The sequence below is a fragment of the Myodes glareolus genome, chromosome 9 (genome assembly GCF_982192425.1).
Source record: "Myodes glareolus chromosome 9, mMyoGla1.1, whole genome shotgun sequence".
Taxonomy (NCBI): Eukaryota; Metazoa; Chordata; class Mammalia; order Rodentia; family Cricetidae; genus Myodes; species Myodes glareolus.
Genome location: NC_142034.1, coordinates 104,011,582 through 104,024,669, shown reverse-complemented (window position 1 = coordinate 104,024,669; position 13,088 = coordinate 104,011,582). Strand labels below are relative to the sequence as shown.

The following is a 13,088-nucleotide window of genomic DNA, read 5'->3' as shown; positions in this document are numbered from 1 at the left end:
AGGTGCAGGCACCAGCACACACATGCATAAACAGACACATACACAAATTAAATATATAAACCTTTTTTAAAGTTTAAGTGTCAACATTGCATGGTAGCAAATGCCTATAATCCCAGCCTCCAGGAGACAGGCAAGCCGATCACTGTGAGTTCAAGGCCACCCTTGTCTACATATCAAGTTCCAGGACAGCCAGGGCTCTGCCTCAAAACACTACTAATGGCATCAATTTTAATACATTTCTATAAGCCAAAGAAAATCTGTGTTCCATTGTTGACATTTTTAAAAAGTACTAATGAGCAGTTAGAAAAACGGTTAGTAGTCCAAAAGACGATCGTAGCCTTTGATGTGTCCCAGATGTGCAGAGGCTGCTGTTGTTCTGCCTGATGAGCCCCTGATAGGCAGTGTTGCCGAGGGAGAAAGGAACAGAAGACAGACGGACAAGCTCGGGAAGAGCTTCTTCCTTGTAACTCAGAATCTGTAACATGAGGGCTGGGCTTGTTGGGGTTTTTTTGTTTGTTTGTTTGTTTTTCAAGACAGGGTTTCTCTGTAGCTTTGGAGCCTACCCTGGAACCAGTTCTTGTAGACCAGGCTGGCCTCGAACTCACAAAGATCTGCCGACTTCTGTCTCCCGAGTGCTGGGATTAAAGGCTTGCGCCACCGCCCAGCCTTGTTGGGGTTTATGTCCTGCCCAGTTCCCACAGCCAGCAAGCCCCCAAAGAAAACCACACAGAATTCTACATTAATCATGAGTTGATTGGCCCATTAGCTCAGGCTTCTTATATATTGTAACTTATATTAACCCATTTGTATCTATGTCAGCCCCATGGCTCAGTATCTTTTTCAGAGGAACAGGTCACATCCTGCTTCTTCGGTGATCTGGGGGGAGGCTTCCTCCTTCCTAGAATTCTCCTGTTCTCATCGCCCCACCCCTACTTCCTATCTGGTTGACCCACCTATACTTCCTGCTTGGTCAATCAGCGTTTATTTAAAACATGATTGACAGAATACAGACAATTCTCCCTCACCACTTCCGGGGGCGAGGGTGGGGGTTCTAAAACCAAACTTTGGGCGCCAGATAAAGGCACAAACAATCCCACACCAGTCTGGAATTATGGTTAATAAAATGGTTATTTATTTAAAGGAAAAAAACTTACATATCACTGTTCCAGACAACAGCCCTCTGTGTGATCAGGAAAGGAGTCTAGTAGCTAGAAGCAGAGCCAGAAGCAAGAGAGCGAGCACACGGCTACCTCTGCTTTTTTTTTTAAAAAAAGAGACCATGCCCAAGTGGGCTGGTATCTTAAAGGCTATTGGCTCAAGGAGTGGAAGTAGCTCCCGCAGCAAGAATCACTTTGTTTGTTTGTTTGGTTGGTTGGTTTTGGTTTTTTTCAGACAGGGTTTCTCTGTGTAGCCCTGGTTTGTTCATTTTTATTTTTGTTTGTTACCAGTTTGTTAATGTGTTTTGACTTCTGAAACAGAATCTCATACTTATGTGACCCAGGTTGGCCTCAAACTTATGACAATCTTTCTGCCTCAGCCTCCCACGTCTGAGATTACAGATGGTGTACACCTGCACACTCAGTACTTGGGTGATGGAGCAAGGAGGTTGTGGCTTCAAAACTAGTGTTGTCTCATCACATAGCAAAATGAAGTAGGCAGGGACAAAGCCCAAATTCTTAGAACAATTCTTTCTGGGGTTGGTATGGATGGGAGTGAGGCTTGACATTTTATTGATTATATTTTACTTATAGAATGAGGTTATGATGTTTCCTCTCCCACCTGGGCCCCGTTCTTCCCTCCCCTCCTCACTGGTGTTGGACCTGCATTGAGATCTGAGGACTACTTCCCTCTCAGTGACCCTCCCTTCATCCTTCCCATAGCCCATCGCAGTCCAGCTCCACCTCGGCAACTGCTCCTTGCAGAATCATCTTCATAAGGGGTCTTTCTTTTTTTTCTTGTTGTTTTATTGATTTTTATTGATCTCTGCATTTTTCTCTGCTTGGTTCTTACCCCTTACCTCTTTCCACTTTCGACTTTAACCTGTTTTCTCCTTAGCAGCATCTTCAGGAGTCCATCTACTTTACGTGCTACTTTATGCTTTTGTTTGATAGAGACCAGGTATCACTGTGTAGCCCAAGCTAATCTCAAACTCACTCTGGAACCCAGCTCATACGCCTCCCAAGTGGAAGCTATAGGCCTGTGTCATCAAGCCCAACTGTTACTTTAATGTGTGTGTGTGTGTGTGTGTGTGTGTGTGTGTGTGTGTGTACATGCTCCTAACACCCAGGGCATGTGAAGATGCATGGACAATTTGCAGAAATCTCTCTCCTTTTACTATGTGGGCTCAAGAGGTTGAATTCAGCTCCTTGGGTTTGGTGGCAAGTGCCACTGGCCACCTCACCAGCCCCAGTTTAGTGTTTAGACTCATGTGGTAGGAAGCACGTGTGAAAGGCACACACTGCTGCGCCATGGTGCCTGCCAGGGTCTTGTGTGCAGCAGACAGTGAGCAACACTTGAGTGGGAGGGTTTCTCAGCTCCTCAGATTACCTGGTGATACCGACATGGCTCTCAGAATGCTCTGCTGTGGGATTGATGTTTACAGTGGGGGAAAGAAGGGGAGAAGTGTTTAAAAAAGAAAAGCAAACTTTCCCGATACAGCTCCCTCTTAATTGGGAACAATAGAGGCATATTGGAGATCAAAATGAAGCCACTTTGAAAAATTCTAACGGGCTGATAGAACATGGTGCTCCTTAGGGTGTTGAGAAGAAGAGTTCAGAGCAGCTGAACTCCAAAGGGAGTCTGCAGAAACTAGGAGACAGCCTGGAGTTGGCTCCAGGCCCAATTAACCTTTTCATGTCCACAAGCAAGCCATGTTTTGGAGGGGTGGGCTGAGATCCAAGAAGCAGGAAGAGGGAGGAAGGTCTTGGAGGATGACTTAACATTGAAGGACCTACTCAGCTGGGCTTCTGAGAACCCTCCGTCCCCTCCGTAGATTCCAACCCTAACCCACTTCATCTCCTCTAACTTCATACCCACAAGGCACTCTAAAGACTAGTTGAAATGATTAACCAGTGTAGGGGGGGTTAGCAGTCCATCAGAGGCCAAGACTTTGGTTCTTTTGAGACATCTTTAATTTTGGACAGCGACCTACCAAAAAGTTTTTCCTGGAAATATTTTGATATGTATTACAAAGCAGTATGGGGTGTGTACTGTGGCATGAGTGTGGAGGGGAGGGAACAGCCGTGTGTGACAGTACTCACAATCTCCCTCTTGAAGCAGATTCTCTTGCTTGTAGCTGTGTCTACCATGCTGGCTGACACAAAACCTCCTGGGGATTCCCTTGCTTCCTCCCATCCCACTACAAGAGCCTTGGAATGCAGCTGTGCTCCACCATGCTGGCTTCATGTGTGTTCTAAAGATCAGAACTTGGGTCCTCACACTTCCCACCCCACGTACTTAACCCACTGAGCTAAACATGTGTGTATGTATGTATGTATGTATGTATGTATATTAAATTATATGTGTCTGTGATCTGTGTGTCTGTGTGTGTCTGTGTGTGGATATTTGCATGAGTGCAGGTGTCCTTAGAGGCCAGAAGAGGGCATAGAGTCCTCTGGAACTGGAATTACAGATGGTTATGAGTCGCCCAAACTGGTGTCCCCTGCAAATGCTCTTGACTGCTGAGTCCTCTACCCTGACCCATAAAGAAGTTTTTATGCCAGTCCTCTGGATGCTGAGTCAGGGGCATCTCAAGTTTGGGGTCAGCCTGGACTCCACCATGGGATTCCATCTTCTTGGGCCTCCTACTTAGTCTTTGCTTTCCTTTTTTTTTTTTCCTTTTTGTTTTCTCGAGACAGGGTTGTGCTATGTAGCCATGGATTACCTTCTTTGTGTGGCAATCCTCCTGCCTCAGCATGCTGGGTGCTGGGATATCACCATGATCCATTCTGCTTTGGATTTTTCAAAACAAAGTTTCACTTGGGAGTCCAGCCTGTGCTTAAATTTGAGATCTTTCTATTTTCTCCAGGGCACTAAGATTACAGCGTACCACCGAGGTGGCCAAGGATTACTGTTTCACAGTACCCTATGTAGCTGTGCAGTGGTGGCGCACACCTTTAATCCCAGCACGCAGGAGTCAGAGGCAGGATGACCAGCCTGGTCTACAGAGCGAGTTCCAGGACAGCCAGAGCTATACAGAGAAACCTTGTCTCAAAAAACAAAAACTAAAAGAAAAAAATTGTATGTAATTATTACAGCTTGCCTTAAAAACCTTTGCCTTGCCTCACTCCCTTTGAGAAGACCAGTAGCTACTCTTTCACCTGCCTTCTCAATGTTAGGTATCTGTTAGTGCCAAATAAATACCAGCAGCCTTTGGAAACACTCGGATTGCCATTCAAATGAGCAGTCCCAATGGCTTCAGAAGTGTGAAACATAATCATTTGTTCTGTTAGAGCTGTGAACAACAGCTGGAACCTGAGAAGGACTCTGGAGTGGGTTCTCCTCTGCTCTGTTTGGAAATGATTAGCTGCAGCTGACCTTGGGTGATTTATTACATCATCATCCTGAGGCATCAAACTAAAAAAGAAAAGGAAAAGAAAAACCGCAAACAAAAAACCCATCTTGTTTTTAAAATTGGGTAGTTCTGAGGATAGAGAAATGGCTTTCTAGGGCTGGAGAGATGGCATTTTGCTCACAACAAAAATATAAGAGAAATGTGTAAAAGGAGCAGTGGGCTGTGTTCACGCCCGGATCCTTGCTAGCTTACCCCAAAATAATTACATGGAAACTGTATTCATTTTAAACACTGCTTGGCCCATTAGTTTCAGCCTCTTATTGACTAACTCTCACATCTTGATTAATCCATTTCTAATAATCTGTGTAGCACTACGAGGTGGTGGCTTACCGAGAAGGATCTTAACCTGCGTCCATCTTGGAGAGGAGAGCTATAGCATCTGCCTCACTGCCTTCTTCCTCCCAGCATTCTGTTCTGTCTACTCTGCCTACCTATATTCTGACCTATCAGGCCAAGGCAGTTTTCTTTATTAATAAACCAATGAGAGAAACACATAGACCAATCACCCTCCTCCATCAGAAATGGCTTACTGGGTAAGAGTACTTGCTATTATTCCAGAAGACCAAATTAGGTTCCCAGCACTCATACTGGGTGGCTCACAACCGCTCATACCTCCAGTTCCAAGGGGAGCTTGGTGAGATTTTGTCTGTGCTGTAACAAAAAAAGCTTCCCTGAAGATCAGAATGTGGAGCTAGCCGCACTAGTTAGCCATAGAGGCCAGGCAGCACTCGAGTGATTGGACAGATCTCTGTGAGTTCAAGGCCACCATAGACTATGTGAGATTGCTCCAGTCTAAAAGAGAAACAGAGCCGAGCAGTGATGGCTCACACCTTTAATCCCAGCACTAGGGAGGGAGGTAGAGACAGGAAGGGATATGTCTGCATGGAGAGAGAAAAGTAAGGCAGGAGGAAACAGGAGCCCAGGTGTTCAGACTTGTAGAGGACTTGTAGAGACAGGATGGCCCATTTGGTCTGAGGATGCTGTAGAAGTGAGAACTCGTGGCTGCTGCTCTGCTTCTCTGATCTTCCAGCTTTCACCCCAATATCTCACCCCAGGTTTTTATTATTAAGATCAATTAGAATTTACCCTACAGGGGATCTTATGCCTCTGACTCCTGTAGGCACCTGTACTCAAATACACATGCCCAAATACATACATTTAACTAAAAATACTTTTAAAGAGGACTAGTGAGATAGCTCAGCTATTTAAAACACTGCCTGATCTTTCCAGTGGACCTGGGTTCAATTCCTAGCGCTCAAATATGGCTCACAATTGTCTGTTACTGTGGTTCCAGGGAATCTGTCTCCCTCTTCTGGTCCCTGCTAACACTGCTTGTATGTGGTGTACATACATGCATGCTTACATAATACATACATACATAATACACACAAAACACTCATCACATAAGATAAAAATAAATCTCTAAAAGGAAAAAGTCTTTTAAAATTATTTAAAGATAAATCTCTAAAAATAAAAAGCTTGTCAGCGAAAGGCAGGAGGAACTCTGAGTTTGAGGCTCTCTGGTCTACAGAGCAAGTTTCAGGAAAGCCAGGGCTACACAGAGAAACCCTGTCTCAAAAAATAAACAAATAAATAAATAAATAAGTGTAGAAGGCCACAACCACACTCTCCACCATAGATGGCGCTGCACCGCCAGGTGAGCTAGAAAGCTCACACGTGTTGGTATTTTTCCACTACTCCCAAGGTATCACCTGGGACTGGGAGCAGTTGACCAATCCAAGAATGACACGTCCAAAGCAGGGTCTGTTTCCTATATAAGGGATGGGTTCCATCTTATCTGGGTCTCCGCCATGTTGGCTGATGCTCGCTCTCCCAAGGGGCATTAAAGCTTTACTGCAGAAGTATCCTATGTGTACCGCGTGGTTCTTGCTGGCGAGACGGTAGCACGGGGCATCTGGTGCCATACCCGGGAAGAAGAAGAAGAAGAAGAAGAACTTTGCACCGCCGGAGACCCCTTGGACACAAGGAGGATTCAGAACTGCAGGCATGCGTGCTCAGAGAGGTACGTTCTAAAGTCCAGAGAGCATATCAGAAACTGAGCAGCAGTGGGAGGTTGTGCGCGCACCCAGATAAGTTAAAAAATGACCCTCCGGTAAAGAATGGGGGAGACAGAAAAGAAAATAAGTTAAAAAGGACCCCCCAATGATTTTAAAAAAGCAAAAATGGGGGAGAAGGCTGATTTACAAGGTCAAAAGCTTTATGTTATGTTGTTTGTGTTGTCTGTTGTGTACTGGATAGGAGAAAGATATTTAAACTTAGAAACTGCTAAGGATATGATGTTTTGGGAAAGAGGTTCTGTTTTCGTCTCCACAGAAAAGGAGAGCCTAAGGGTGTACTTGGGATTTATGTGGTTTGAATCACCGAGACCTCCTGAAATGTTGTAGTGTATACCCCTAAGAATGCAACGGCCCAATAACAGCAGGAAGCAGCCAAAGAGACTAAACGACGCCCAAATTCCCTAAAAGATTAAATGAGGTCCTTGCAGAGCAGCAAGTCTGCTTCTCTGAGTTCCGTACACAGGTTTGGGCTCGGAGTGGGTGCAGCTGGGGCTGGAGGGCAGCTGGAGCGGAGCTTTGTTCTGTGGCTATGGTGGGAGGCATATTGCACAGGCTCAGTTGGTGCCTGGCCTGGAGGGTATCACAGCTGTACCGAGAATGAGAGCGGTGCCACAAGCTGCCAGGCCAGAATTGTACCTAATTGTACCTTGCAATGTACCTAAAACTGTGAGGGTCTCTGAGGCTAAAATGGCTCTGATTCCATTTGGCTATGCTAAACGATGCTGACTTCAGGCAGGGCTGGTCGTATTTATCATAATAAAAGCGCAATTAAGGTTTAGACGCAGTAAACAGGCAGTACCGTATTACATCTACATAGTGCGACTTAAGTTTTTAAGAACTCAAGTCCTCCTAAAAGATTGCTGTGTATACGCTTGGCTTGTCTGATGTTTCAGGATCCGCAGGGAGGTAGATGCGAAGGGCCCTTGGATTTTGGGGTGATTTGGTCGTTGACTGGATCTGTGAGAGTTTACAGCCGCTTTTGCTGTGGCACAGGTGTTGAGAGTTTGCTAGTAGGGAAGCGGCCCTGGTCGCCGCCTCTCCCATCGGCCCCTTGAGCCGCAGACTCTGGTGCAGACCTTGAGATGTTGCCGCCTGTGCCGCCTCGGTCTGAGTGTCGGCTCCCGCCATACTCCGCCACCAACACAGCCTCAGAGAACTAGGCTAGCCCCGCGGGGAAGGCTGGGGCGCCTGGGGGTGGAGCCACCACTTCCTGGCCCGGGACAGGCGGAGCCGCACAGCAAACAGGCCCAGGGCCTCGGAGAATGGAGGGGTGGGCTCTGGAACCCAAGGCCACCGTACCGGCAAGGAATACGGGAGCCAATAAATCTTAAACCTAATATCAACAAACAGGGCCTGGGTTTTTCCTAGGCGCCACTGGGACAGCACGGCCTATATCATAAAAAACAGAGACCCTCAATCAGTTATCTACCACAGTGGCTACAGCCCTGGATCAGCAGGCTACCATAGATACATCTATTAGAGGTGGAATAATGGTTCTTAATTAAAGAATTGACCTAATGCAAGAACAGGTGGATAGCTTATGGCAGCTTGCCCAATTGGGCTATGAATGGAAAACTCCAGCCTTATGTGTGACCAGTGTACCATATGAGAACTTTATAAAAGTGGCTAACTTGTCCCGAGAATTGTCTTTGTATCTTGCAGGAGAATTTTGATGATTTGCTGTCCTCCTTGAGACGGTCCATCGTGACAATCAACTCCACGCGAATGGACATAAGCTTGGCCAAAGAATTCCAGTCCTGGATTGTGTCCTTCATCCCCTACTTCAAAGAATGGGTGAGGGTGGAAGTGTTTTGGAATGGTCCTACGCTATGGAATAGTGTTTCTCCTCTGGATGGTCTGCTGACTCAAATCCCAAAACCATAGGGATAAAGTGGTTTTTGCTCAGCGCTGGCTGCCCTAGAACAGGGAGCCTCTTCTAAAATGTGGTTATCTATGTTAAAGCAGTAAGGTTTAAGCCAACCAGCTCCTGCACCCCTAGGACTATGGTCCATTGCACAGGGTGGAGTGCTTGGCTTAGCTAGCCCTGAAGGTTGTGGAGCTTAAAAGCATCGCACAGAGAATGGCCCTCTCTGAGAGATAAGTCGCTCTGCATAAGGGTTTCCTGCCGTATATTTTCCTTTCCCAAAAAATTGGCAGAGGGCAGGCCGGATAGGTTCCAGGTGTCATGAGCCTAGGGACAGATTCCGTGTAAGCCCATTTTAATGTTTCTATTTTGGGAAGTGCGACCTCTATCTTTACCTTTTGAGGGAGTTGCCTTTCTGCAAAGAAGTAAAATTAGGGGGAGATGTAGAAGGCCGCAACCACACTCTCCACCATAGATGGCGCTGCACCGCCAGGTGAGCTAGAAAGCTCACACGTGTTGGTATTTTTCCACTACTCCCAAGGTATCACCTGGGACTGGGAGCAGTTGACCAATCCAAGAATGACACGTCCAAAGCAGGGTCTGTTTCCTATATAAGGGATGGGTTCCATCTTATCTGGGTCTCCGCCATGTTGGCTGATGCCCGCTCTCCCAAGGGGCATTAAAGCTTTACTGCAGAAGTATCCTATGTGTACCGCGTGGTTCTTGCTGGCGAGACGGTAGCGTGGGGCAAATAAGCAAATAAATAAGTGGAGAAAGATTGAGGAAGACCATAACATCAATCAGTCCCTGGCCTCCATAAGCACACACACATGCACACACATCTGAACACACACATACACCTATACACACAAACACACAAAAAGAAATCTGATAAGGTGAAACAGAAAACTAAGCTCCTTTGACAGAACAGGAGAAGTGGTCACTGGGCTGCCAGTTGTGAGGCTGCAGGTCTTGTGTCCCAATGAGGGGAGCACTGAGAATGGACCAGGAACAGCACTGCTGAGCCAAGAGGGAGATTGCTGGGCCAGTCTTTTATCACAGCTAACTCACATTCCAGAGAACTGGCTCAGCAGAGCTAGCTTAATCCCTTCCAAAGACATATCTCCACTGACCAAGGGACCTCCCTTGGAGACCATGTCTTAGTAAACTTCCAACCCTTGAGCCTTTGGAGGACAACATGAGTCTTAACTAGATCTCAGTTCTGATTCTACTGCTGCACTTTTACCTAAGAAGCCAGGAAATTTGTTTTTCTTTCTTTCTTTTTATTTCTTATTCTTTGTGGTTTTTAGAGACAGGGTCTCCCTACATAGCTAGCTTTGAACACATGATCCTCCTGGTTCAGCCTCCCGGGAACACATATCACCCCTGGAAGAGCTCTGTCTTGCCTTCTTCCAACCCGCTCTACACCAGCCTCTGTCTCCTCTTAGTCTTTGCTTCCTGTCTCACCTGTCATGGGAAAAACTCAAAACTAACTTTCCATTCCACCTTGAGGAACAAACTGAAGGGCTGGTCTCACTCAGTGCTTCTGCAAGCAACATTTCATGCATCTGTGGAAAAACCAATTAGCACCTGGTCAGTGTGGCTAAGGACTTTATTTTTATGTTTGCAATGGTAACAGCCCACACTGAATCTCTGTCACCCGTACTTCCAAAGCCTGTTTTGAAAGGACCACAAGGTTTCTTCACAAAAGCACAAGCAGCTGAGCTGGTGGAGCAACAAACCTAGATTAGCAGTGTTTCTGTTGCTGTCCACAAAATACTGGAAGACAGGGAACTCGAAGAAAAGGGGTTATGTGTAGTTTCCTACTCTGAAAGTCAAGAGCATGGCACCAGCGTGTCTGCTCAGGGCCTGATGACATGGTGCATGTTGTGTAGCAGAGGAAGGGAGGCAGTTTCCCTAAAGAAGGCAGAGAACACCGCCTGGGACTACTCTTCTTTTGGTGGGGAGGGTGGTATTTGAGAAAAGATCTCTCTGTGTAGACCAAGTTGGCCTCAAAATCGCAGAGACCCACCTGCCTCTGTCACCACAGCCAGCAGGGGCCAGCCTTTTATGGTAACTTCTGGAGAGTGGACTCTGACTGTAGGGAATGACTATAGCTGCCTTAGTCCCTTCCAAGGATATCTCCACTGACCAAGAAACCTCCCTTGGGGCCTTATATTATTCTAAACTTCCAACACATGAACCTTGTGAGACACACTCAAACCATAGTTAAGTCACTGCCCTGGAGGAGGTGCAGGAGCTGAGCAGCTGCTATCAGCCTCAGTGGACTCTGTTTTAATCTCTGAACCAGAACTTCAAGGCTGAAAGTCTGTTCAAGCTTTAAATGCCCTAGAGAGAGAGGAGAGTCAAGATGGGGCCCGCCCCAGGGACCACTGCACAGTAAGACTAGGTTTCAAAGCAATTTTAAAAAACAGAACAGCACTGAGTGGTGGTGGCACACACTCTTGATAGGGGAGTTCAACCAATCACATTCTGTTTTGGGGGTGTGCCGCCCTCAGGCTAAAGCCTGCCTATAAACCTAGCAAGCGCGCTCTGCTAGCGCTCTTTTTGCCTGGCTCCTGTGTCCAGGTGGATCATTTGGATTCTGGTGTAAGCTGTTGTAAGTCTTACTTCTGTTTATTAAAGCTGTATATTTTGTATCAAGATTGTCTGGGGACTTTTCATTACCAATCGCCCTACGGCTTCATCTGGCGCCCGAACCTGGGCCTTTTTCCCCCTCGTGGCGCAGGCCTAGCAGCCTGAGCGCACACCGCACCTGGGGTCTAGCCAGTTCCTAGCCGCATTCGCGGGGCCACGCAACTAACTTCCTTGGCTTTTGCTACCCCCATTGGGCACTGTCTCCCCCCAGCACTCAATCTGTGAATTTAACCTCTGGATTTGAGAGTATATATTTTAGAATTTGCTTTCCGGGTCAGCGCCATTGTCACGTGGATTCAGGTGTGCCCCTGCCGCTTACTAGCAGACAAGGGTCATTACAGGTAAGATTTTTTTTTTCAGTTGAAAACAAATAAATAAATACAATTTCTTTTGATTGAACATGTCAGAAAATATTACTATCCAAAAATTCAATGGCCTTTTTAATTGCGCCATGGAGGATAGCCTCCATGAGGTTTCTGATATTCCTCTTACTTGGTTATTTCTGAGACTTGTCGCTTTTCTGGTGTTTGGATATTTTATAAGGATGATTCAGTCCTTACAGATAGAATATACAATGCTGAGGGCAGAGATTAAAACCTTAAGGACAATTCAGACTGACACCAACCTCCTCAAAAAAGAGTTTGGAGTTTTCAAAGAGGAGACTAGATCAGAGTTTGGAGTTCTCAAAGAGGGGACAACCAAAATGACTCGTAACCGCCAGTCCGTGACTGTAAGTGCTGAAACATTAGCTGAGAGGATTAAAACCATTGAATGTGAAAATTGGACTTTATCAAAAGGGTATGATAGATTAATTGACAGGATTTCCATACAAGAAGGCACAGTACATGCCATGAGAATTATGTCCAAGGAGGATATGGTATCTCTAACGGACAAGCTCCACGCCTTAGAATTATCAATGAAGGCGATAGTGTCCAGGGAGGAAATGGTGTCTCTGACGGACAAGCTCCATGCCTTAGAATCATTAATGAAGGCTTTGGAGCATAATACTGAACAGGAGATTCAGGACTTACAGAAGGCAATGGTGAGCAGATTTACTAAGATTGAGGAAATCATAGACTCCGATGAACAGGAGCAAAAGGTAGAAAGGCAACATTTACCTCTGAAAACTCTAAGTCTACACAGAGTTATACCTGCCTTTCCAGTAATAACATGAGAAAAGATAACTGGCTCCAAAAACCCTAAGGTCATTAAAGAACATACATGGGAGCCTATACGTATGAATGATCTGAAAGAATTTAAACAAGCAATTGTGAATTATGGACTACATTCATCCTTTGTTAGAGAGATGTTAAAATCCTGGGCTCTGAGCAGCAGGGCCACCTCTCGAGATTGGAACCAGCTCACGTCAGCTGTCCTTGAGAACGGACCTTTATGGCATTTCAAATGCCTATTCAAGCAAGAGGCCAGACTTTTACAACGACAAGAATCAGCGAAAGGAATTGAGATTTCTCTTGATCAAATTCTAGGGGAAGGATTTTACTCTGATCCTCAGGAACAAGCTCTTTATGATGAAAACATTTTATCCATATGTGCCACAGCAGCTCTGGGACAGGGTTCAAGACTCAGGTCAGAGAGTAGAATTGTATATCAGGGTAAAACAGGGTCAGAGAGAACCCTTTATTGACTTCTTACAAAGACTAATTAAGGCTGTACAAATAGGGATACCTGATCCAGAAGCAAGAAATATAGTAATTGAGTCTTTGGCTTATGAGAATGCCAATGTAGAATGCAAAAGGATCCTGGGGCCTTTAAAGATCATATCAGCACCTTTGGATGAATGGATTTAACATACAATGAATGTTGATACATTTGATTATGGCAATGAAACATGGGTGCAAGAAGCAATTTCCAAAGGTGAAAGGAGACATCAGATTACAAAATGCTTTCATTGTGG

The 13,088-nt window shown here is 45.8% G+C and overlaps 1 long non-coding RNA gene across 1 annotated transcript; it reads left to right on the top strand.

Moving 5' to 3' along the window:
• Positions 1–6,197: 6,197 nt before the first annotated feature.
• Positions 6,198–9,216, top strand: LOC148121057 (uncharacterized). The gene is made up of 2 exons (XR_015738935.1): positions 6,198–6,596; positions 8,314–9,216. It is a non-coding gene; the product is annotated as an uncharacterized LOC148121057 (long non-coding RNA).
• The last annotated feature ends 3,872 nt before the right edge of the window (positions 9,217–13,088 follow it).